This window comes from Sciurus vulgaris (genome assembly GCF_902686455.1).
Source record: "Sciurus vulgaris genome assembly, chromosome: X".
Lineage (NCBI taxonomy): Eukaryota > Metazoa > Chordata > Mammalia > Rodentia > Sciuridae > Sciurus > Sciurus vulgaris.
The window spans coordinates 85,972,502-86,000,328 of NC_136471.1; the positions used below are offsets into that span (position 1 = coordinate 85,972,502).

Genomic DNA, 27,827 nt, shown 5'->3' on the forward strand with positions numbered 1-27,827 from the left:
GGGCTAGATAATCATACTAGCAAACATAGATTAAGCCTACCTGTGTAAACTGACTATAATTTCTGACTCTGGCAGTTTCTCTTGATAGTTATCAGGCACATTGGCCTAAGAATCTCTCTTTTGTAGCTTCCAGTCTTTATTCTAGTGGGCTAACACAAGTGTACATCTTAAGTCACATTTAACTATTGTTTCTTTTAAATGCCCAAGAATGGTTATATTTTGGTTTTAACTGTTTTGCTAGGTGTCTAAGATCAAGCTGGTCAAATTGACCTATTTCTGTTAAAGAGTCAGCTGAGTTCCCACAGGGTTCGCTCATGGAGAACTTGAGAGCAGCTTCTTAGCTCCTTAGTTGGTTAGGCAGGGTCTCCTAGATGAGATGGCCTCCCTTGGAAGCATCAAGGGATGTCTCCCTTTTTCCATGACCCTCCTCTGCAGCAGGTGCACTGATTGGCTTTCCATCCTCTAGTGGTCTCATCAATCTCCCTGATCAGGAGGTTGTGTGACTCACCCAGAGTTGCAAAGCATCTTAGAGAAGTCCTCTTGTTCCCTGGATTCAGGCTGATTGAGGGCAAGATCCAAATACTGGTCTATCTTGGCCTCTATATTTAATCTCAATCTCTAAGTTTGATCTTAACCATCCAGCAAACCAGTCTCACCAGTCATAAAGTAAGAGTACTGGGCTTTAACTTCAATGTCTGTAACTTTACAGTTATTTACCCTTTTATTTAACTGGAGTCTGTATTAGTACTGGAAATTACCACTATCTGTTCTATAGGTGATGGCTTATTATCACAAGTTACCTAGGTTGTGTGTTCCTGAAGCAGCTACTTCTGCAAAACATTAACAGGTAACAGTTTTACAAAATGAAATTAGCAAGAGTAAAAATATATTCAGCTTGTATAATATCTGTCTTGAATTTTGGCTGAGCACCACATTATATGCCCTGTTACAGATCACAGTACTTTTACGACAAGAACCAATCTTTTGACTATAACTTTAAATAAGCTGAAGTCTGACTTATTTTGGAGCCACTCTAACATGCAGTAAGGTGGGAGGCAGAGCCTTATCTCAGGTAAGGCGTGACTCTTTACAAATCTTAAGTGTTCTAATTCTGATATTGATCTTTGCTTCTTTCTTAAATGTCATTTAAAGAAGTTTACATATATTGATTTCTGTGTCTATATGAGCATTAGTTAACACAATTTAACATTATATCTAAAACATGAATTAAATAAAGGCTGAGAGAGCTTTTAACTTTCCTTTTGTGTGGCAAAGTGGCAAAATGCTTTTATGTTTCACGATATTAACCTTTTGTTGTTAAACAAATCAGGCTCTCATTAACTTTTAGAAATACATTTACATATAAAATATTTTATCTCAGTGTAAAAAGTAACAAATTTTACATGTACCCTATTAATAACAGGTCCTATAATAGAACATTAAATGATAGAAATAAATCCCCAATAAAATTTATGAATTTAGAATTACCATTACAGACAAGTTTAGTTTGGAGAAGAGCAGCTTGATAAATTTCCTGCTTTAAAATCTTGTATATCTGGAAAATATGAACACATTTAATATACAAAGAATGACCATTCCAAATTTAGCTTTTAAAGAAAAATTTAGACTCTTTAACGTAGTACAATACTCTCACAATTGTTGCTTAACTATAATTGTATAAACCCAAATTTTTAAGATTAATTGTTCTAAAGAATAAAACAATAGACACAAAGTAAAGAGTCTAAGAAATCCTTGTCATTTTAACATATAGATTAAACTTTGGTTTATATCAGTACAGTAGTATTTCACCTTAGGAAAAACCTTAAATAGCTTTAACTGATTGTCTCATGTACATATAACCTACTTAGTTACATGCAAACTTGTTGAAATGTGCCCTTTACTTACACAGACTTTCTTAGCACTTACTAGGACCCTCATGTATTTCATCACATAAACACTTTCTTACCCAGAAAGATTTTGTTCTTCACTAAATATATTTCCATATCTAGAACCTTTTATTTTCTCTTTCCTGTTGACCCCTTTGTGTTCACATTCTGAAACAACTCTTAAGAAATTTCTGAATTTAGATAAATTACTCCATTTTAATAAGATTAAATATTTTGTTATTTATAGTACTCTAATTGAAACACAGTTGAAACTTTTGGAAACCTTTGTATATAGAATTGTACCTCTTAGGACATAACTCTTAGTAAACCTTTTAGTTTAGTGATGACACAAAGCAATTTTAAACCCTTTTTATTTACCAACCTATGAAAACACCAATAATGTTTAAGTATGTTACCCCATGGAATTTAAGGAGTTAAGAGTATTTGATGTTATTTAACAATTAGCATTTTAGCTTTGTAAATTAATCAGATGTCTCTACAAACACATTTGAGTAATCCCATGCATGTTAACTCTAATTCCCTTATTTTTGTAAAAACCAAGATATCAGAGAAGTGTCCGAACAGTATTTGCCATCTCTTTCCTGTTGAAGAAAAGTCTTAGAAACAATTGATATTAGACATTTTATTAACATCAACATTTTATTAGTTTGACCACCTAGAGACTTGTGATTTTATTTTAAAGACATTTTACTTTTATTAGTTTACCCAATTTAAATTGAACCTTTTTAAAACGTGAATTAAAAGTGTCTGGATACATTTTTAATTTTAATTTTAGGAGCGCTCAGTTTTGATACAGACAAAACATGATGTCAGACAGCATGACATACAAATAACACAAAATCAAAGGTCTTGTAACTTTATAGGTGAATCTCCATTGCAATGTAACAGATGTTCAAAAACTCTACTTGAATAAAAAAAATAGAACTGATCAAAAAAAGTCATGAGCTCAAAAAATATAGAATTCAAAAAAAAAAAACAAGAGTCCTGGAAAAATGATACAGCCATTAATGACTTTAGTAAAGCACCATAAAATTTACTTTTGCAGGAGTTCAGGTAAGACTCTTTTTACTTTTTTTTTCTTGGGTTTGAGACAGGTTTCCAACTGATCCTTCAGGCTTCCTCTGTTTACATTTCAATGTAAGCCTTGGCTGAGATGTGGAAGGAGCTGAGATAACAGCTTTTAGCAGAAACTTTGTGCCTAGGGCATTTTAGCCATTTCTATCAGGACAGGTTTGGATGTCAAATAAAATTGAGACCTTATTTTCCATTACTTTTGAGAATGAAGCTACTATGCTAAGCTCCTCACTGAGATATGCCATTGGTTATTGAGCTGCCTATGGCTGCCTATCCAGGATTTATTTTCCCCTCAGTGACAAACAGGTTAAATCTTGCTTGATAGGTAAGTTGAGGACAGGAGCTTGAAGTAAGGCCCCTTTTTGATATTCCTGGGGCAGAATATTGTCCTATGGTGGCTATTTTCCTGTAATATTGAACCTGTTGATGGCATAATTAAGCTTTATTTTTTGAGATCTTATAATGCCTATTAACTAAGAAGTTTAGGAGTTCTGCAATGGCCTTTTGATATTCCTCCTGGGTGGAGGCACATAAAGGATGTTATTTACATACTGGAGAACAATTACAGATGTTTTATCTCTGAATTTTGTTAAATCCTTTGCTAAGGTTTGTCCGGAACAGGTGAGGGCCATCTCTAAATCCTGAGGCAACACTGTCTAGGTTAGTTGAGATACATTATCTGGTTCCTCAAAGGCAAACAGAAATTGCTATTCAGATTCTAGCATATAAAGGAAAAGCCATCTTTTAAATCTAACTTAGTAAACCAAGCAGCAGCTGGAATTTCAGATAACAGAGTAAGAACTACAGGGTGTGAGGAAATTACTGCTTAATTATTCTAAGGTTTTGGACTAGGCAGTTTGCTTTTTAACTCCTAAAACGGGTGAATCGCATGAACTATTGCAAGGCATTAAAAGTTTCTGTCATTTTGAATGATCTTTAAGGTTTTGAATGATCTTTAGTAAGTCCTTTTTCTTGTCTTTATGCTCCCTTTTCTTTCTTTTTGATCTCTATTAAAAAATGGAAGATGCAAGCTGGAGAAGATCATCTAAGGATTGATCAGGGCCACGTGCTAACTTTTGTAATTTCCTCTAAATGTTTGGGGCTGACTGATTGATAAATTTGTACTTTAAAAGTAGGTGGCCCTCTATGGAATCAGGATTCAGGGTGGTGAGTTTTCTTATTGCCTTCCTGAGTCTCTCCATGAAAATAGCAGGACTTTCCTGAAGACCTCATAATAGTTTTTTTTTTTTTTTTAGGCATCCTACTCATTATTTGAATCCCAGTTAGGATGGTTTCTGGGAACTGTCTGTGCTCTAGATGGTTAATAGCATAATTTTTCCAGGTGAAGTCAAATACCTGGCATAAATTTTTGAAACATCTCAATATATATTAGGATCCTCTAAAAACTTCCCTAAATTTATTTTTGTCTGTCTTAAGTTGGGAGGGTCCCCTTGATTTTCATCCCTTAGTAGGTGATTCCTCAAGGCTTTCTCCTCTCATGGTAGAGAATATTGATGTCAAGCACGGTAATATATAAAAGGCACTTTTCTTGATAATTTGTGATTTACCAGTATGCAGGCTAGTGGCCAACCTGGCAATACTATTGAGAGAGAAGCTCCCTTATGAGTTAGAAGTATTAGGGACGTCTCCCTAACTGAGCTTCCTTACGGTCCAGAAAATCCCGTCTCTCACTACCTGGCTTTACCAAAGTTATTTCTGGCCTTCTTTGGCAAAGTGCTAGGGTCCTAGTTTGCCCTATGCTAGAGACCCTTGGAGGATTCAGACTTAAGGGCCTTACTGCTTTCCTCCCTGCCACTATAAACTCCTAATTATGAAGAAAATGATGACAAAAGTAAAAAATGTGCATTTTTGCCTATCTTTTTGCCCTGTAGACTAAAGGAATCTCTGAGGGTGAGGGGATATCTGTTGGTTCTTGGGTGTATAATGCCCTTTTCTTGGAGGGTCTCATGGGAGGGGTTGATTTTAAATGCCTCCCTCTTGCAGCTTAAAGAGAACACAGTGAGAACATTTAAGCACAGGAACAGTAATGGGGAGACTCTAGATAGACTAGTGAAACTAATTATGAAAACAAAGGGAACCTGGGCATTTTCATACTAATCTTCCCAGGTCTTAATTCTACAGTTTGAATTCCTAATGTCTGACTGGCAAGGGAAGGGGAGCATCCAGGAAGGAGTGGATGTGGTGGAGTGTGGTGCAGCCCATTCGGAGGCAATGGTAATTGGCACTTTTCCTCAGTGCCATTTGTCAACTGGATCATCCTGGATACCCCTTAGGGATGTTGGGATGGGGAGTCTAGAGAAGGAACCTTTGGGGTCTGCCCAAGAGTAGCCCAGGCCAGAGAACCCCACAGTTGTTCCAACCCTTCTTCTGCCACGAGGCATCCTGGGTAGATCAGTACTAAGGACACTGTGTAATGACGGCAATTGTGCTCTGGGCCTGGACAGAAAAGTAGGAAATGGCTTTGGCAGAGTCCAACATGCCTGGTCTGTTCAGAGCAGGTGATTGGAAACTTGCCTAGGCCAGGAAGCCTCTCACCCGAGTCTTGAATGATGGCGGCTGCACTAACTGCATTTAGATAGCTGACAGGTACCCACTTTACCCTCCAAAAATAAAGAGACAGAAAGATGCACCTCAAATAGATGTGGGGTGTGTGGAGAGAGAATCTCATGTACCTCGGCGTAAATCTCGGTGGGACCTCCAAATCTGATACCGCTGTTTACCGGTGACGAGTTCTGCTCCCTCTAATGTTGAAGTTTGAACACTAGAGAAGCACACCAAGGCAAGCATATTGAGCAGGTTTTATTTAATAGTAATAATACAGACTTCTCCCAGGAGGGAGAAGGGGGCCATGGCTGATGTTCCAAAGTCCCAAGTAGGTTAAGGCCTCTTTTGTTCTCTAGTTCGCTCCCCACTTATCTCTCCTTCCTGCCTGTGTGACTAGGCATGGTTTTGCAGGTGAGATGTAAAAAGTGAGCAGTGGATGAGGCAGGGGGAGGGCCAAAGTGATTCAGTCAGGCAAGGGCCCAGGGGGCATTAATTAGCAGCTCCCTGCTTTCAGCCCTTGATAAGGGCAGGTAAATTTGGTTATCAATGAACTCTGGAGATTCTTGACATTCCATTCTCCCAGGGACAGTCTCCAACTTCCAGAGGCAGATGGCTTTCAAGGCATTTGTTTCCTCAATTGGACCCAATCCCCTGTTTCTACCCTAACTGCCTGTTCCCAATTCTGGCTTCAAAATGAGGTTCCATAAGGATAATGAACTATCATTCAGCAGAGAGATGTAAACCAATGAGGCCATTACTTTATGGAAATGTCACAGTGAATATGTAAACACTATGTAGTGATGTTGGTGATTGAGGAGTGAGGGAATGAAAGTTCTTGGTCAAATGGTCTTTAAAGTCCTTTGGCAAAACACTAAGAACCAGTGAATTTAGTATTTGTCATGACTGCTTCACTTTTCTGTACTCTCTTACCCCCAGAACCTTTGTGCTTCATTCCTAGCCCGTCTGCAGCATACTCTGAGGTTTCAGGGACCTGAGCAATCCCCTTTTGTCTCCAAAGGCACTGACATTTAGAAAGCAGATCAATATAAGAGGTAATGCTAAACCTAGTGGTAGCAAAGTAATAGGTCATGCTGAGCCTAATGAAACATTTTTTTTTTCAAGCCTGCAACTTGAAGCCTCAATGGAGAGGTTATTTTTTCACACTATTTTACATGTAAGGTAGTTTCTGAGAGTATAGATTTCCTATAGAGAGCTTGGGAACCTATGAGCTTATCTATGTATTGTTATTTTGTCAGATATTTTGAACCTCACTGACTTGAGAAAAATTGAGGATATTCTAAACAGTTTCAAACATTTGATCTGAGGATTCCCAGCTCTAGGTTTTCTGACACGTAAAAGGATGGACAATTTTAGAACATTTGTTCCTCCACCTCATTTCACATGTTTCTGTGTGTGTGTGTGTGTGTGTGTGTGTGAGAGAGAGAGAGAGAGAGAGAGAGAGAGAGAGAGAGAGAGAGAGAGAATATGAATAAGAAAATATAATAGATGTTTGAATCATCTTTTTTCTTTTCAGTACTGAGGATTTTAACTCAGGGTATTTTACTGCTGAGCTACATCTCACCACTTTTTATTTTCTATTTTGAGACAGGTTCTCCTTAGGTTGGCAAGATTGACCTTGAACTGTTGATCCTCCTGCCTCAGCTACCTGAGTTACTGGGTTTAGAGGCAAGTGCTGCCCTGCCCTGCACAGTAGATGTTAAAAACGTTAAAATTGGCTTGCATTTCAAGCAAAAGGGGTGGAGCACTGAGGCGCCAATATCTGAGGACAATCTGATCCTTTGATTCTGTAGGTATCACTCAAGGAGGGAGGTGTGAGGAAGGCTTGCTGGACTGGGAGTGGCCTTGTCGTTAAGGACCTCAAGTAAATTGATTTAATTTTCTGGTCCTCACTGCCATTGTCTGTAATGTGAGAGGTGTGGCTCATGAAACACAGCAAGAGAGGAGCTAGGCCAGCACCTGATGCAATATGGTCATGTAAGATGGCAACACCCACGTTAATCCTACCTGTGAGCTCTGAATGCTCACATGGTAGGACAAGAAGTGCTCTGAGAGACCATTAGGAAAGTAGCAGAGGGTAGTCATTAAGAGCGCAACTCGAGCCTCAGCTAGTCTTGGATACCAAACTTGACTCTTTTCTATGTGACTTTGAGCAAGGCAATTAACTTCTGAGTGTTTCATTTATAAAGTAAGTGCCTAATAGCACCTGCTTCACAGGATTGTTGATAAGGTCTTAGTGAGACACGATGATTGGTAGTATTCAACAAAGTTTGTGTCAGAGTAAGAACTGAATGAATGAAGTGGTTATTATTATCAAAATTATCCCACTGCTTCTGCTTCCCTGGGTTTTCATCTGTATCACACTGTGGATAGAAGCTGTGTTGTTTAGCAGGGACCGAGTTTACAAATCATGACTGTCACAGCAAGGAGAATATGCTTCCCCTGCCCCCACCTGGGAGGCTGAAGCCTTAAAGTAGTATCTTCTACTCTCATGCATTTTGGGTTAGGGCTTGTGCTCTCTGCTGGGCTGGGCACATCCGTAGATCTGAATCTCCTGTTACTCATGCCTTTGGTAGGGCAGTGCTCCTGCTGGTTTGGAGGATGTGAGCCAGGGGATATTGGGTTGTTTTCCTCTGTCTGGGAATTTGACAAGGGAAGGGAGGAAATCCAGGCTGAGGTGGGGCCAGGCTTTATATAACTGGTGAACAGGAACAATATAAGGAGAAGGCCCCAGCTGGGATGCCTGGGAAGAGAAGGAAAAGAGAGCCAGACAGATGGGAGCTCCAGTGGTCTCAAGGCCACATCTGCCCTGGTTAGGACATAGTCTTGTGTTAGCCAAGTGACTTCCATTCTAATTGCTGACTTCAAGTATTCTGTATGTTTGAAATGGTGCTTCTCGTTGGGTTAGTAAACTGTACTTATGAAGAATAAGCATGTATATATTCATTATATACTGAGAGGTAGCAGAATGGAATGCTTAGGGGCAGGATTGTGAGGCCAGACTGCTTGGGTTTGAATTGTTGCTCCAAAACTTACCAACAATGTTAGTTTCCCTTGCCTGTAGATAATAGTATATACCTTAGAGTTTTAGTGTCACCATTAATTTAGTTAATAGATGAAAAGCATTCAGAGCCATGCCTGGCATACAGTGACTACAAGAGTTTATTACTGACTTTAAATCAACAAGAAGTTAAATCAACAATTACATATATAATGCAGACTCTATGACATGTTGGGTACAGAACATAAACATGATATAAAAGAAATGGTCCTGATTTCAAGTACCTTATGTAATCCAAGGAGCATAATCCAGTGGAATTATGTATTGTGCTGAGAATGATGAGGCAAATAACTTGAGTTTGAGACTTTTCTCTGCTACTTAGAAATATAAAGTAGTAGGTTGAAATGAAGGTCATCTGTTCAACACTATACTCCTTCTGTCATCTGACAAATAACCTTTCCTACTGATTTCCAGACAGGACAGTCAGACTCTATTTGCGTGCAGTAAAAGGAGCTCATTACCTGTCCAGGTACAACATGAGACATTTCTTGATTAGGCTATGATTCAGTTTCCTCATATGTTAAATATGACAAATAATATGGACATCAGAAGATTGCTGTGAACATCAAAAGCAAGAACATTGTGAATCTGTTAAGCACCTCAGACTTCAGCAGACTGTTCTTAGTGCCAGAAAAAGTCATTTCAGGGCAGAGGTTGGATTGGTAAACTTTCAAACATGGTAGGAGAATATTTGGCCTTAGTTTTCTTTTGCTTCATGTGTATAGAAGTACTGTAGTTTGCATCTTGAATGCCTACCTATGGTCCATGTCGTAAAGGCTTGGACTCCAGGATGTCACTATTGGGTAGAACCTTTGAGAGGTGGGGCCTAGTGGGAAGTCTTTAAGTTATTTAGGGCATGCCCTCAAAGAGGAGAGTAGGACCCCAGCACCCCCACCCCCTCTCTTTTGCTTCAGGTCATGAAGTGAGTGGTTTTGCTCTGCCATATGCTGCTACCATTATGTATAGCTTAGCCCCAGGCCCAAAGCAAGAGGGCCAACCAATCACAGATTGGAACCTCTTAAATTGTGAGCCAAAATAAATGTTTTCTCTTTATGAATTGATTATTTCTGGTATTTTGTTATAGACGGAAATCTAAAACAAAGGGGATGACTTTAAGCCAAAGATCAGGAGCTGAGAAGAGGGGCAGAAGGTTAGAGCCTTCATTCTATAGTGGGAAAGAGATTCCTTCAGCAATTATAGGCTGGGGGCAGGGTTGGGAGGACAGGATTATGATACTGCCTTCCAATTCCCACAAAGATGCATCCTTGCTAATTGCTAGAGTATAGCAAGGGGACGTGTAGCAGCAGTAAATTATCTATAGGGTACTGACAGTGGACTCACACATAAGGTCTGGCACAGTCCCAAGTTTGCCAACTTCTTGGCTAACCCATGAATTCCTGCCTGAGCCAAGAGGCCTGTTGTCACATTGAGAAACTAAATGTCTGTGGCAACCACAATGTAAGCTCAGGTTGTCAGTTAAGAAGGGTTGTCTGGTCATATGTTTCTCCTCTCTGCTCCTGCCAATAGAATGAGGTAAAGAAGAGTGGAATAGGTTGGGAGCAGCTCTGAAGGTTACACATTATTAAGGCTGACTCCAAATGCCCTCTATTTGTAGGGTACACTCTGAAATCCCTCCTTATCACCTTCTGGGCCTACCTAACTTGTAAGGATTTCTGTAGTTACATTAGAGTGTTAACAAATTAACCCCTAGTATCATGGTGGTATACCCATGATGTCAAAATTAGGAGGGACAGTGGCAGTAATTTTGATTGAATACTTGTAATACTTAGTCATGGTGCTGATGAAGCTTTTATCTGGGGGTAGGAGGAAGTAGGTAGCATGAAAACAACATTAGACATTTAATGCCATGGATCTCCCAGCATGTGCTCAGTCCCTTTGCTGGGTGTGGTAGATTAATAAATAAATTTCACTCCTGACCTTTTGGCCTTCTACCATGAGGGTATGGCTCAAGAGAAAGCTCAGTTTAGCAGGCAGTAATCTGAGCTGCAAGCATCAGTGGCCAACTCTGATTTAGGCATTCAATAATACATCAAATGATATTGGAAGGGCTCACAGAATTCTGGAGAAAGCTGGATAATGTGGATTAGGGCTACATAGCCAAAGGTATCATCCTGATTTCACACTGTAGGACTTGTATGTTGAGGATATTACTATACTATTACCCCAAGGCACTATATGCTGTACTGTTAGTATTGGACACTCTTTTTCTATAACTGCCATTTTGACTTAGGAGCTCACCCTTAGTTCTGTACCACCACTTCTACTCATGATTACTACTTAATTACCTCCAGAGCTCAAGAGTCAATGTGTGGGTAGGTGCATCTGGTTGACTACACCTACACAGTCTTGACTACAAAGGGAGAATGTTTAAATCAAGAATTTGGTATTTCAATTTCTCTGGTGGTAGATGGGCTTTACCTCCTATCAAGTCTTATCAAGAGGAATATTCTCTAAACATAGGAAGTGAGTTCAGATTCTGGGAGGCCAGAAAAATTCAAATGGCTTCTATGTTATTATCACAGAAGGAACACAGGGTTTAAGGCAATGGTTTTCAAACACCAGGTTGCAACCCATTAATGGTTCATTAAATCATTTTAGCGGGTTGTGACTAGCATTTCAAAACACTGAAAATAACTGAATAAAATAGAAAAACTCATGTGTTGTAAGAGGAAGTACTGGTTCCTGAAACTTATTTGAGTTTTCAGTTAGTTTTAACTAAAATGAAATCACTAGCATCCAATTGGTTTTGAACTACTAAAATAGAAATTTCATATGATTCAGCTTAATAGGTTGGCATATAAAATATATTACTTATGATTTATAATAAATCAAAGTTGAAAGCCTCTATGGTAACGCATGGAGCTAGATTGCCTTTGTGGCTGCCTTCTGGACACTCAAGTTTAATTATAGGACAAATCAAGAGGTCTGGGCATTTGGTGATGTGTTTCTAGTGGTACTATGGAGGAATGGGAAGACCCTAGGGAGCAGGTGACACAGACAGGGTTTGCTGTAGGAAAGAGAACTTGAACCAGTCTTTTTGGAGGGCAAGTTCTAACTAATGATGGAGAGTCAAGGATGGGAGTTAGTGTACATTCTAGTAGAAGGCACTGGTGAGCTTGAGCCAGGCCTTAGGGTAAGTATAAGCCTATAAAATGAGTCCTGTTCTGGGAGTTGTCATGAGAAGGGCAAGCTTGACTTCCCAAGTATCATTCTCCTTGAGACCAAGAGTAGCAGATTAGTCCAGGTTTCTCCCTTTGGCTTAGATATGTGTGACCGTGCAATGCTGGCTAGGAGACAGCAAGCAATTCTAGAATCCAATGGCTAGGAGTATTTCTCTCAGGTGATTTAGCCCATTCCCCTTCTTACATGCAGGCCTTCTCTTAACTTATTCCAGACAAATCTCTCCTGGTTTTAAAACTGGTGGAGATAACGATCATGCAATCTCTTACAGCTGCCTGTTAACACTTTTTAATAACATATGGATTGGAAATTCTTATTCTTGTCATATACTACTTTGTAGTATAATCATTGTATGATTTCCTTGTCTTAGTGCAAGCAATTAAACAATACACTTTTTCAGTAACTGGGGTTGGGGTATATGTTTATTCTTGCTTGTACAAAGCCCTGCAGAAATGTGTAATGGAATCTGTTGAAATTGCTCCAAGAACAGAACGAAAGTCAAAGAGTTACAAAGTTGCATGGAGACCAATGATCATTCAACAGAATAAATAATCTGTGAAAGGATTAGATGTGGTCACAAAGTAACCATTTAAGAAACACCATTCCCTTGATTCTAAAAGAGCTCAAGCAGAGCATGACAGGATGCTATTAGTGGTGACACTTATATGGTAGGGGTTAATTTATCCTTTGGTTTTCTATAAAATGAACTCCTCTCTCCCTCCTACCCCTACCCTATGAGCTCTGTGCCTTCAACTCCCTGAATTTACTCAGTCCCCTGTAAGAAAAGAAGGGGAGCATCTATTTATGGTCAACAGATTCAAATCAGTCATGGGAACACAACAAGTCTCCAAAGCACATACTTTGTCCACATATGAAGAATTAGCAATAGTCAAATAGTTCACAATTGTGGTCTTCTTAATAATTTGTGAATTATTTCTATCAAAATCACTATCTGTAGTTCTGAAAACAGTTACTTGATCTGCACAAATGAAGCTTGGTGGTATATAGGATAAGCATTATTTTGAGTCATTTCCAGATGAGGTAAATAAGGTTCAGCAGGATAGATTATTGCCCCAGAGCCAGGATGGCAAACCAGGTTTCTTGATCCCAAATCTAACTCCCTTCCTTAATCTTATCACACATTCATCTTACCATGAAGGATTTGACCAACTATGTGTTATTACTAAGAAAACTATAAGTATCAGAGAATAGGAACATATATATCAATTTACAAAGGAAAAGATCTTAGCCAAGAAACATGGCCATAGGCGACTATTTTGAATCATTGAGCTCTCCAACATGAGGGAGTTTGGAGAATTTCTTGATGGAAATATTAAAGAGAAATTTCAAATGTGGAAAGGAGAGATGATGATGGATACCTTTTGAGGAGACCAAAACTTGGCCTTTTCAGAAATAAGCCTTGCTCTAAAATACTTGCTTAGCATCCCAAGCCTCATACCCACACACATACTCTGAGAAAGAGGCCAAGTTCCTTTTTATTTCACTGACTTCAGTCCAGGTAATTAACATCTACACAAATGAATGGCAGTTTTTTATGCTTTATTCTCTAGGCTGAACCATCTGTTTCCTCCCAGTCTCTCTTCTAAGAGCAACACCCTGAACTAAATGGCAATAGTCTGACATCTTTTTGTTTCCCTTCCTTTGGCTTATCCTCATTGAGACATTGCCTGTGGAATGAGACTAGTGTGAACTGCTTCTCATCTATTCCTTCTCTTTGCTCCCTTTACCATCATGGCCTTCCACACTTCTTGCCCCATTCCTTCTAGCCCTTCCAAAGACAGCCTGGAGCTCTAAAACATAACCTCAACGTATACCAAACAGTAATTTCCTATTCAACACCTTCCTACATTCTTTTATCCCTGCACTCTGACTTTCAAGCTCCCCTAGTATTCAAATTTTGTATGAGGCAGTTGCGCCCAAGGATGAGACAATTCATGTGAAACGGTTTGGTAAACTCTTTCTATAAAGGGTAGAATATAAATATTTTAGGGTTTGTAGGTCACTTCCAGTTTCCATCCATTATCACATATTCTTTTATTTTACAATCTTAAAAATCATAACTCATTCTTAACTTGTAGCCTTTCAAAAGCAGGTTATAGGTTGAATTTGGTCCATAGTTGGTAGTTTACTGGCACTTGTTCTAGATTAGTCTCCCAGTCGATAATTAAATAATCTTCCCTGTCAAGAAATTCTCCTCAGCATCTGCCTGGTACAGTTAAGGCCATTTATCAATGGTAAATTTCTTTTGTTTCTTGTTGTTCCTCAAATGCTCATTCTGTGTTGTTGTTGCCCATTTCCCAGAATTTCTTACTTTTCCCTCCGTGGTGGCACACCTTAATTGTAGCCTCAGTTTTGCTTCATACTCTACCCTTAAAATCCATTTCCAAGGAAACCAAAGTAGAAAAATTAGAAGATGAAACTGGACAAGTGAATCTTTGGAGCCCCACAGTCTAAATTCTGTTCCAATTATTCCTTGAAGTCCATTAGGCTCAAAGGGAAGCTGTGTGTGGCAGTGAGCTTGTTCTCTTGATTAAACTTCCAGTCTCCTTGCTCTTTGTTCCACGGGATCTTTCTGTGCTGTTTTCTCCTTCATGCCACAGACATTTAGCTTCTATCATGCTCTCTCTTTCTCCTCAAGATTTAATTTTTTGCCACCCAGGCTGAGAGAGAAGCATGGCATACTTTTACTATGTGTTGCCAACCCTCTGTCTTTGGAAATAAGAAAGTAAGCCCTACCAATATTTCTAGCCGAGGTTGTTCAGAAGAAAGAAAATTCATGTATATCAAGTGCCTACTATGTGCCAAACACTGTGCTAGACACCTTACTTACTTTTCATCTTATAGAATCATCATCCCTGAAAAACCCCTTATCTTAATTTTCTACATGTTAGAATTGAGGCTCAGAGAAGTATAGTGACTTACCTGGAGACACATAGCTACCCAGTGATAAAACTGAGGTTTTTTCCATTACTATTAGGTTGAAATATGAGAAATTGCTGTTTTTGCAGGTCCATAATAGTCAAATACTGACAATTTCATATGTTTAATATAATAGAATGGCCATAACACTAGGAAAGTTTTTGTTTGTTTTCTTCACTGTTATGGCTCCATATCCTTGACCATTGCTTAGACTATAGTAGGGACTTAATACATATTTGTTAAATGAATGAGTGAATGAATGAAAGTATATTTACTTTCAATGTCTTTACCCTTTCCCCTATGTTAATGTTTCCAAAACTGCAACAATTTTTGAATATCTTCAAAATGTTGCCATATCCACATAATTCCATACTTTTGAAAATCACCTGCTAGGTGTGGATCATATGTTAGTGAAGTGTATACCACCATTTGGACACTGTTGCCCTCAACACCGTCTTGATTATGGCAAAGAACAGTAGTTAATTAAAGCAAAACAACTAAGTGTGGATTGAGTATGTATCTCAACACTAGAGTGCTTGCCTAGCATATGTGAGACATAAGGTCCAATCCCCAGCACCCACCAAAACAAACAAAAAGTGTTACCTACAAAATGCTCACTTCTCATATGAGGGAGAGACCCTCAAAGTAGGGTCCTTTTGCTCTTTGGGTTCACAAAGTCAATATTGGAACCAAAGTCATGTGTCTACTGAGCAAGATTTATTCAATGGCTATATAATGGAGAAGTGGGTGGCTAGCTCAAAGAGCAACTTCTCGACCCACTGGGGGTTGTGGAGTCAGAGAGATAAGGCAGCAGAAATTAGGGGAAGGAATATTCATCAGATTTTTGGGAAAAGAGTGGTGGTTTTTTAGGAAGCCAGGCACTGTCTGATTTCTTTCCTCATGTGGTCCTTCCTCTTTGCTACTATGTTGATTTTAAGCTGACATGGCACATGTGGTCATTTTGTGTAACATAGAGATTAGATGATAGATAATGAAGTCTGAGGTATCATAGTGGCATTTGGGCAGCCACCTTGGTCCCAGCTGATCTTAACTGATAACTTGAAGAATTCACCAGATGTCATGTTCTTAAAGATGATCACAGATTGTGGTAGGTAAGTGAATAGGCAAGGCAGATTGTGTAGATATTTTATTAAGTAACACAAATTGGAGTTGTAAAAAGTCTAGGATGGAAACAGTTCTAAAGGCAAACAGCAAATGAAAACACATCTATTTGACAAAAAGTATGAAAATACAGTAAGACAAGTGAGTGCCTGTGGTATGTGAACCAAATTTGTTCCTTCCTTTCTCCCTTTAAGCCCAGAGAGACAGAGACTCTACTCCACACTTCTTCAGTGAAGAACCAAGGATTTCCTCTCCCTCCAGATCCCAGCTGGAGGACTTTCTTGCAAAAATGAATAGCATTTTTCATCATACTCCCTAATAATGTTACTTGCTGAGGCTAATTAACAAGGGGAGTACAGTTATGAGGGCTCCTTTTTGTTGCTTAGCTCCCACATATACACTAGTGGCTGTACCCTAGGCATACCATACAGGCCTCAAGTCACCTCGATCTAGCCTTTGAGGCTGTGGATGCACATCAAGACAGTCAAAGGGAGAAAACTTAAGGTTGCTGTATTCACCTACCAAGTGCAAATATATTAGAGTGGAGGTATCATTCAGCCAGAAACTTGCCATGAATAGTACAAAATCTGCTCAGAAAAGCCAAGATCCAGATGCTTCAATACTGAATTTTATCAACAGTTAAGGAAGAATTAATAATGCTCCTTAATAAATTCTCTCTAAAATTGTAAGAAGGAACACCTCCTAGGTCTTTTAATGAGGCCAATATTACCATAACAAAACCAAAGATGTATCAAAAAAATTTCCCCTGTGACTATAGATGTAAACATCCTCAACAAAGTACTACCAAATCAAACCTGGGAATATACAAAAAAATTCATTTACATGACCAAGTAGAATTTATACCTGGAATGCAAAGTTGGTTTACCATCAGAGAATCAGTTAATGTAATACATCATATTCACATAATAAAAACAACTTCACATGATCATCCCAATAGATGCAGAAAAATCATCTGAGAAAATACAGTGCCCTCCCCTTTCATGAAAAAAAAAAATCAACAAAATAGGACAGGAGGGGAACCTTCTCAACCTGGTATAGTGCATCTCTGAAAAACCACAGCTAACATGCTAAATGGAGAAATACTGGATGCATTTCCCCTAAAATAGGGAAGAAGACAAGGCACCTTCACCACTTTTGGTGATCATTTCACTATATTTCTAATATGTGAAATTAAGCAAAAGAATGATACAAAATTCATCCACATTGGAAAGAATGAAATAAAACTATCTTCAGTCATAGATGATCTTATGGTTTGGATGTGAGGTATCCTCCAAAAGCTCACATGTGAGACAATGCAGGAAGGTTCAGAGGAGAAATGATTGGGTTGTAAGAGTCTTAACCCAATCAGTGAATTAATTCCTGATGCAATTAATTGAAGTGGTAGGGTGTGACTGGAGGAGGTGGGAATTGGAGTGTGGCTATGGGGTATATATTTTGTACCTGGAGAGTGGAGTCTTTCTCTGCTTCCTGATCACCATGATATGAGCTGCTTCCCTCTGCCACCTTCTCCCACCATGATATTTAGCCTCACCTCGAGTCCTGAGGAGTGAACCCTGCCTTCTGTGGACTAAGACCTCTGAAACCATGAACCATTGAATAAACTTTTCCTCATCTACAGTTGTTCTGATAGGATCTCTTAGTCACAGCAGTGAAAAAGCTGACTAAAACAGATGACATGATATTTAATATTGAAAATCTTAAAGAAACCATTAAAGAAATAATTAGTTAATAAATGAGTTCAGCAGGGTTTCAGGATACAAGATCAATATACAGATGCTCCTCAACTTATGATGGTGTTACCTCCTAATAAACACATTGAAAGTTGTAGATATTTTAAGTCATTAAAATATATGCATTTCATATACCTAATGTACCAAACATCATAGCTTAACTTAGCCTACTTTAAATATGTGCAGAATACTTGCATTAGCCTACAATTGGGAAAATCATCTAATGCAAATTCTATTTTATAATAAAATGTCAATTATTTCATGTAGTTTAATTTTTTGAATACCTATATCTAAATGTTCTAGCCACCCAGTTCACTATGTGGTATCAGTGATCAGAAATGAAATAGTACACCTGTAATTCAAATAATTTTCAAGAAGGAGGCTAAGACTATACAGTGGATTAAACTGTAGTCTTTTCAACAAATTGTTTTGGGACAACTGGATAGCCATGTGCCAAAGAATGAAATTGGACCTTTGCCTCATACCATTTACAAAAATTTTCTAAAAATAAATGCAAGGCCTACATGTAAAAGCTAAATCTCTTAGAAGATGTTTTAATTCATTTTGTGCTATTGTGCTCAAATACATGCAACTGTGCTGGCCACACCACAGCCCAAAATAATTTATTATGATATAATTTGTACTATATTCTTGAAGAATTACACAAATTCAAGTATATATATATATATATATATATATGTATATGTATGTATGTATATATATATCTTATGTACTTTTTTATTATTATTTTTTATTTTTTACAGTCTGCATTTGGATTCATTGTACACAAATGGGGTACATCATTTTGTTTCTATGGTTGTGCACTATGTAGATTCATACCATTTGTGTAATCATACATGTACATAGGGTAATGATGTCCATCTCATTTCACGATTTTTCATACCCTCCTCCCTCTCATTTCCTTCTACATAAAGTTTCTCCATTCTTCTCTTATGCCCCCCATAATTCTTAAAGTACAATGATTTATTTTTAGTTCTGGGAAGTCCAAGGTCAAGGGATTCACATATGGCAAGTGCTTTCGTGCTCTGTGGTGGAAGCATCTTCCATGGAGGAAGGTGGAAGGGCAAGAGAGCATGAGAGAGCAAAAGGGGGCTGAATTCATTTTTATAATAAACCCACACTCAGAATAACAAAACAACTCCCATGATAATGACATTAATCAATCCATGAGGTCAGAGACACCTCATGACATAATCTAATTCTTCAAGGTTCCATTTCTCAATACTGTTGCATTGAGGATTAAGTTTCTAACACATACACTTTGGGGAACATACTCAAAAAAAAAGCAGAAAAATATAGGGGTAAACCTTCATGACCTTGGGTTTGGCAAAGGATTCTTAGATATGACACTGAAGGCATGAGGCATGTATTTACTTTCTTAAAATAAAAACTTTTCTTCAAAGAGCATTGTCAAGAAATTGAAAAGACAGAATGGGAGAAAGTATTTATAAATCATATGTCTGAAAAGAGACTTATATCTAGAATACATAAAGAATACTTATAAATCACAAAAAGGGCAACATAGTTTTTAAAGTGGGCAAAGAATCTGAGTAGATACTTCTCCAAGGAAGATATAAAAATGGTCAAGAAACACAGAAAAGCATTTTTTCATATCATGAGTCAGGAAAATGTTAAATAAAACCGCAGGTACTATGGTAAGAATCTAGAGTTGTCATGCAGAGAAATTAGAACCTTGATACACTATTGGTAGAAAATTAAAATGTAAATCTGCCTTGGGTAACAGTCTAGAAAATTCTCAAACATTTAATCATAGAATTATAATATGACCCAATAATTTCATCCCTAGGCATATACCCAAGAGAAATAAAAACTTATGTCCACACAGAAATTTTCACATGAATATTTAGACCAGCACTTCCTGCAATATCCAAAAGGTGAAAACAACTTAAATGTCCATAAATTTATTTTTGTGAGTTGCAAAATAATTTATTTTATTTATTTATTTTTATGTGGTACCGAGGATCAAACCCAGGACCTCGCAAGTGCTAGGCAAGCACTCTGCCACTGAGCCACACCCCAGCCCAAAATAATTTATTATGATATAATTTGTACTATATTCTTGAAGAATTACACAAATTCAAGTATATATTAGTATATATATGTGTATATATATATATATCAATTTTACAGAACAGATCAAAAGTGATAACAAAACACAACAATTTATCATCTTTTACTTTTTTTCCTTTAGTTTTTCAGTCTATTTTGCTTTTGGGTCCTTTCATATTTTCAATGAAATGCATAATCCACTATTCTGTCATCTTGTTTGAAATCACTAAATAAGATGGGAAGTCTTTCAATTTTATTTTGTAAAATATTAAGACTCTTACAGCTTATAAGGATCAATGAATATATAAATCCTGTCGTTCATAATTGAATTCTGAAATTACATAAACTGTCTATTAAGTGGAACAAGAGTTAAATAAATAACCAAGTTATCACATAGAACAAGAATATATGTTATACAATGTTGTCACCAGCCTCACCCCACCTTCCACTAAAGAGAACATTAGCTTTCCTCTTCAAAAACATAATGAATTTTTCTTAGCCTTCACTTGGGATGAGAAAAACTGCTAGATGTGACCTTGGAACATGGAATGACCATGGCAGATTATGAGTCCTAGCCGCAGGACTGGGTGGGCTCTTTCTTTCACATCTTTCAAAGCCTCCTCCTCATACCAGCCTGGGAAGGCATTAGAAATGGTATTTTGGATCTTAGCCAAAAACTCCAGGACTTTCATCTTGCTGGATTCAGCATGGGATTTTGGGCCCCACAGGAATCTGTAGCATGGAGGATCACTGTTGGCCACCTGCTGATACTCTAGGTACTTTTCTTTCACTAAATCTCTGGTTATCAACTTCCTGGGATCCCTAAAGATGACATGACTCTTCCCATCATATACCCCTATCATATTTAGCACTGCCCAGACTTGCTGCTCACTGGCACAGTTGCATTTTTGTGAAGATAACGCCCAGGATAGTCATCAGCAGGCCAGTCTTGGGTATACCTCATTATCATTCACTTTTGCATTGTGATCTAGTTCCAGCTTGTTGATGAGGATGTAGATATTTTTGTTCCAATCCACTTCTTTCATGTCAAGGCCAAAGACTAGCACAGAGGCTTGCTTCAGAATCTCAGAGTTGTGATTCTTGTACATTTGGGTTACATTTTTCAGTATATTTGCATTTGTAATAGGCTCTTTTATTCCATACTTGTACAGCAGGTAACAAACCAATAAAGTAACCCTCTGGTCTAGAAGGCCTTTGTGCCAGTGCTCAATGATAGCCTGTGAGGCATTTGGCTTTCCCTCAACCTGGTGGATGGTGTATCCATTAGCTGTTGTATTATGGAACAGCTGTAGCAGCAGCAGCCATGGTAGATGGGGCTCTTCTAGGTTCTTTTTGATTGCTGATTGCTCCAGCAGCAGATGAACTCTGGCTGGTATCTTTGAAGTGAACACAGGAGGAAGAGAGGGACTCATCTTTTGCTGCAATAGCTTGGACATCACTCACATTTTGGGTTCTTCTTGAGCCTGGGAGCATTTCTCAACGGCATGGAGCTTACTCTTCATACCCTGAGGCAAAATGAGTGGCCAGAGACCGAAAACAAGAGTGTCAGGGAAAAGACAGGTGATTCAGTGTCTTGTGCTTTACAGCAAGCCAGTGGTTTCTGAGGGCTTAAGTCAGAAACATGTTTCTGTAATGACTCTGTTGGGGGAAGGGGAGGGGAGGAAAGAGAGGGGGGAGGGGGAGCGGAGAGGGGAAAGAGAAGTGAGAAGGGGGAGAGAGAAGGGGAATGGGAGAGGAGGGGAAGGACAAGGGAGAGGGGAAGGAGGGAGGGGAGAAGATGTACATAAATTTATGAATAAACAAAATGTGGCATATGTACATAATGAAATTTAAGGTCACATTTTGTATGATTCCATTCATATTAAATGTCCAGAAGAGAGAGACAGAGAGAGAGAGAAAGTATATGAATGGTTTATAGTTGGAATGTAGATCTGGGCAGTAGGTAGAGAGTGGACAGAGATACGGCATGAGGTTTCTTTTTGAGATGATGAAAATGTTCTGTGGTGATGGTTGCACATATCTGTGAATACACTAAGAACCATTGAATTAAATAATTAAAAAATGTTTTTCAGGTAGCTTTTTAAATTTTAAAATGTTTAATTTTCAAATAAAGACTCAATATATTCGATGTGTGCAATATGATAATTTGAGATAGGTATAGTGTAATGACTACCACAAATCAATGTAATATGTTACCACCCATGTTGTATTTAGAACCCCCAAAGTTGTTCATGCTATAACTGGAAGTCTGTACCCTTTGTTCTATGTCTTCATCTCCCAGACTCTGGCAAACACCATTCTACTCTCTATTTCTCTGAGTTCCACATTTTTAGATCGAATATGTAAGTGAGATTCAACAGTATTCCTTTCTGTGTCTTCCTAATTTCACAAAGTATGATGTCCTTCAAATTTATCCAAACTGTTGCAAATGTCACTTTTTTTTTTTATGGTTGAATAATATAATGTACAATTTCTTTATCCATTCTTCCATCTCTGAAAATTTTGTTTCCATAGCTTGGCTATTATGAATAAAGTTGCACTGAACATGGTTTTACAGCTATTTCTTCAAGAACTCAATTTCATTTCCTTTATTTATTTATTTTTTTGTACCAGGGATTGAATACAGGGGTGCTTAAACACTGAGCAACATCCCCACCCCCCTTTTCATTATTTTTTTTGACACAGGGTCTCATAAACCAAGTTGCTTAGGGCCTCACTGAGTTGCTGAGGCTGGCTTTGAACTTGTGATCCTCCCACCTCAGCCTCCCGAGCCACTGAGATTGTAGGCATGTGCCACCATGGCTGGTCCCTTTCGAATATATAACTGGAAGTGAAATTTCTGGGTCATATGGTACTTCTGTTTTTAATTTTTTTTGTGTGTGTGGTGCTGGGGATTGAACCCAGGGCCTTGTGCATGCTAGGCAAGCACTCTACCAACTGAGCTATATCTCCAGCCCCCTGTTTTTAATTTTTACGATAATTCCATGTTTTTCATAATGATTGTACTGATTTACATTTTCAGCAACAGTCTATGGGGGTTCCTTTTACTCCACATCCTTGCCAACTCTTTTTATCTTTTGCTTTTCTGATAATAGTCATCCTACCAAATATAAAATAATAGTTCATTTTTTTGTAGTGCTGGTTATTGAACTCAGGTCTTGAACAAGTGGTGAGCAAATCCTCTACTACTGAGCTATATCTCCAGTCTTCACTGTGGTTTTGATTAAAATGTCTTTGATAGTTAGTGATGTTAAGCACCTTTACATGTATCTATTAACCATTTGTATATCTTCTTTGGAATAATGTCTATTATTCTGGCCCGTCAATTTTTAAAATTAAATTATTTTTACTGTTATTGTGCTTAGCGAATTCCTTATATATTATGAATATTAACCCTTTTCTGGATATATTGTTTTGGAATATTTTCTCAATACTATGTGTTGTATTTTTATTTGGCCAATTATTCCTTTGTTGTTCAGAGCCTTTTTAGTTTGAAAATTGTACTACTTTTAAAATTTTTGTTTCCTGTGCTTTTAGTGTCATAACCAAAACTTTAATTCAAAGATCATTGTCAAGAGACAGCTTCCCTTCTAGAAATTTTGTGGTTTCAAATTTCATATTTAGGTCTTTGTTCCATTTAGCCTTCATTTTTGTATATGGTGTATGAAAAAAGTGTGATTTCATTCTTTTTTATATTGATAGCCAATTTCCCCTGAAAAGTTTACTAAAGAGACTTTCATTTCCTCATTTTGTATTCTTGATGCCTTTGTCAACGATTAATTGATCATTATGTGTGTGTTTATTTCTGGGCTCTATGTTCTGTTCCATTGTATTAGGTGTATTTTTTTATTCCAGTACTAGACAGTTCTAATTAATGCAGTATTATAAATTCTTTTTTCTTTTTTTTTTATTGTAAACAAATGGGATACATGTTGTTTCTCTCTTTGTACATGGCGTAAAGGCATACCATTTGTGTAATCATAAATTTACATAGAGTAATGTTGTTTGATTCATTCTGTTATTTTTTCCCTTCCCCCACCCCTCCCACCCCTCTTTTCCCTCTATACAGTGCTTCCTTCCTCCATACTTGCCCCACTCCCTAACCCTAACTATAACCCTAGCACTAAACCTTCCCTCCCCCCATTATGTGTCATCATCCAATTATTAGCGATATCATTCGTCCTTTGGCTTTTTGAGATTGGCTTATCTCACTTAGCATGATATTCTCCAATTTCATCCATTTGCCTGCAAATGCCATAATTTTATCATTCTTTATGGCTGAGTAATATTCCATTGTATATATATACCACAGTTTCTTTATCCACTCATCAATTGAAGGGCATCTAGGTTGGTTCCACAGTCTGGCTATTGTGAATTGAGCAGCTATGAACATTGATGGGGCTGTATCTCTGTAGTATGCTGATTTTAAGTCCTTTGTGTATAGGCCAAGGAGTGGGATAGCTGGGTCAAATGGAGGGTCCATTCCAAGTTTTCTAAGGAAACTCCACACTGCTTTCCAGAGTGTCTGCACTAATTTGCAGCCCCACCAGCAATGTATGAGTGTACCTTTTTCCCCACATCCTCGCCAACACCTGTTGTTGCTCATATTCTTGATAATCGCCATTCTAATTGGGGAGAGATGGAATCTCAGGGTGGTTTTGATTTGCATTTCTCTTATTACTAGAGATGTTGAACATTTTTCCATATGTTTGTTGATTGCTTGTAGATCTTCTTCTGTGAAGTGTCTATTCATTTCCTTAGCCCATTTGTCGACTGAATTATTTGAATTCTTGGAGTAGAGTTTTTTGAGTTCTTTATAGATTCTGGAGATTAGTGCTCTATCTGAAGTATGATTGGCAAAGATATTCTCCCACTTTGTAGGCTCTTTCTTCGCATTGCTGATAGTTTCCTTTGCTGAGAGAAAGTTTTAGTTTGAATCTATGCCAGTGGTTGATTCTTGCTTTTATTTCTTGTGCTATGGGAGTCCTGTTGAGGAAGTCTGGTCTTAGGCCGACATGTTGAAGATCTGGACCTACTTTTTCTTCTATAATCTGCAGGGTCTCTGGTCTGATTCCGAGGTCCTTAATCCATTTTGAGTTTAGTTTTGTGCATGGTGAGAGATATGGGTTTAGTTTCATTCTGTTGCATATGGATTTCGAATTCTCCCAGCACCATTTGTTGAAGAGGCTATCTATTCTCCATTGCATATATTTGGCCCCTTTGTCTAGTATGAGAAAATTGTATTTATTTGGGTTTGTGTCCGTGTCCTCTATTCTGTACCATTGATCTACCTGTCTATTTTGGTAACAATACCATGCCGTTGTTGTTACTATTGCTTCGTAGTAGAGTTGAAGATCTGGTATTGCAATACCCCCTGTTTCACTCTTCCTGCTAAGGATTGCTTTAGCTATTCTGGGTTTCTTATTCTTCCAGATGAATTTCATAATTGCTTGCTCTATTTCTGTAAGGCACATCATTGGGATTTTAATTGGAAATGCATTGAATCTGTATAGCACATTAGGTAGTATGCCCATTTTGACAATATTAATTCTCCCTATCCAAGAACATGGAAGATCTTTCCATCTTCTAAGGTGTTCTTTAATTTCTTTCTTTAGTGTTGTATACTTCTTATTGTAGAGGTCGTTCACCTCTTTTGTGATTTTGATTCCCAAGTATTTTATTTTTTTCGAGGCTATTGTGAATGGGGTAGTTTTCCTAATTTCTCTTTCTGAAGATTCATCACTTATGTATAAAAATGCATTGGATTTATGAGCATTGATCTTATAACCTGCTACTTTACTAAATTCACTTATGAGTTCTAAGAGTTTTGTGGTGGAATTTCCAGGTTCCTCTAAATATATAATCATGTCATCAGCGAACAGGGATAGTTTGAGTTCTTCTTTTCCAATTCGTATCCCTTTAATTTCTTTGGTTTGTCTAATTGCTCTGGCTAGAGTCCCAAGAACGATGTTGAATAGAAGTGGTGAAAGAGGGCATCCCTGCCTTGTTCAAGTTTTTAGGGGGAATGCTTTCAGTTTTTCACCATTTAGAATGATATTAGCCATGGGCTTAGCATAAATGGCCTTTACAATGTTAAGGAATGTTCCCACTATCCCTATTTTTTCTAGTGTTTTGAGCATGAAGGGGTGCTGTATTTTATCAAATGCTTTTTCTGCATCTATTGAAATAATCATGTGATTCTTGACTTTAAGTCTATTGATATGGTGAATTACATTTATTGATTTCCTGATGTTGAACCAACCTTGCATCCCTGGGATGAAACCCACTTGATCATGGTGCACTATCTTTTTAATATGTTTTTGTATGCGATTTGCTAAATTTGTTTGAGAATTTTTGCGTCGATGTTCATTAAGGATATTGGTCTGAAATTTTCTTTCCTTGATGAGTCTCTGTCTGGTTTAGGTATCAGTGTGATATTGGCTTCATAGAATGAGTTTGGGAGGGTTCCCTCCTCTTCTATTTTATGAAATACTTTGAGAAGTATTGGAATGAGCTCTTCTTTATAGGTTTTGTAGAACTCGACTGAGAACCCATCTGGTCCCGGACTTTTCTTTGTTGGTAGGCTTTTGATGACTTCTTCTATTTCAGTACTTGAAATTGGTCTATTGAAATTGTGTATGTCCTCCTCGTTCAGTTTAGGCAATTCATATGTCTCTAGACCTGTGGATGTCTTCGAAATTTTCTATTTTGTTGGAGTATAGATTTTCAAAATAGCTTCTAATTATGTTTTGTATTTCACTCGAGTCTGTTGTGATATTTCCTTGTTCATTCCGAATTTTAGTGATTTGGGTTTTCTCTCGTCTTCTCTTTGTTAGTGTGGCTAAAGGTTTATCAATTTTGTTTATTTTTTCAAAGAATCAACTATTTATTTTTGTCAATTTTTTGTATTGTTTCTTTTGTTTCAATTTCATTGATTTCAGCTCTGAGTTTAACTATTTCCTGTCTTCTACTACTTTTGGTGCTGGTCTGTTCTTCTTTTTCTAGGGCTTTGAGCTGTAGTGTTAGGTCGTTTATTTGTTGATTTTTAATTCTTTTATTAATAGCGCTCCATGAAATAAATTTCCCTCTAAGTACTGCTTTCTTCGTGTCCCAGAGATTTTGATATGATGTTTCTTTGTTCTCATTTACCTCTAAGAAATTTTTAACTTCTTTCGTAATATCTTCTGTTATCCATTCATCATATAATAGCATATTGTTTAATATCCAGATGTTGGAATAGTTTCTGTGTTTTACTCTTTCATTTATTTCTAACTTCAATCCATTATGATCTGATAGAATGCATGGTAGTGTGTCTATCTTCTTGTATTTGCTAACATTAGGTTTGTGGCATAATATATGGTCTATTTTAGAGAAGGATCCATGTGCTGCTGAGAAGAAAGTGTATTCACTCTTGGTTGGATGGTATATTCTATAAATGTCCGTTAAGTCTAAATTATTGATTGTGTTATTGAGATCTATGGTTTCTTTGTTCAATTTTTGTCTGGAAGATCTGTCCAGTGGTGAGAGAGGCGTGTTAACATCACCTAGTATTATTCTGTTATGGTCTATTGTTTCTGAAATTGAGAAGGATTTGTTTGACATACATGGATGAGCCACTGTTTGGGGCATAGATGTTTATGATTGTTATATCTTGCTGATTTATGCTTCCTTTAAGCAGTATGAAATGACCTTCTTTATCCCTTCTGACTAACTTTGGCTTGATGTCCACATTGTCTGCAATGAGGTGGATACCCCAGCTTTTTTGCTGAGTCCATGTGCATGGTATGGATTTCCCCATCCTTTCACCTTTAGTCTATGGGTATCTTTTTCTATGAGGTGAGTCTCTTGTAGGCAACATATTGTTGGATCTTTCTTTTTAATCCAATCTGCCAGTCTATGTCTTTTGATTGATGAATTCAGGCCATTAACAGTCAGGGTTATTATTGAGATATGATTTGGTTTCCCGGTCATTTGGTTCATTTATAAAATTTTATTTATTTATTTATTTATTTATTTGTTTGTTTGACACGACTTGGTTCCTCCTTTATTTGACAATTCCTTTAGGCTAATTCCTCC

General features: G+C 37.7%; 1 long non-coding RNA gene and 1 pseudogene across 2 annotated transcripts in view; both read right to left on the reverse strand.

Annotated features, from left to right (window-relative positions):
* LOC306651493 overlaps positions 1 to 27,827 on the reverse strand; it is a 543,249-nt gene that overhangs the window by 1,058 nt on the left and 514,364 nt on the right. The window contains exon 2 of the long non-coding RNA XR_013761149.1: positions 801 to 943. This is a non-coding gene — a long non-coding RNA (uncharacterized lncRNA). The remainder of the gene's footprint in view (positions 1 to 800; positions 944 to 27,827) is intronic.
* Positions 20,060 to 21,253, reverse strand: LOC306651123 (melanoma-associated antigen B10-like; annotated as a pseudogene). The gene has a single exon. The product of its transcript is annotated as a melanoma-associated antigen B10-like (transcript).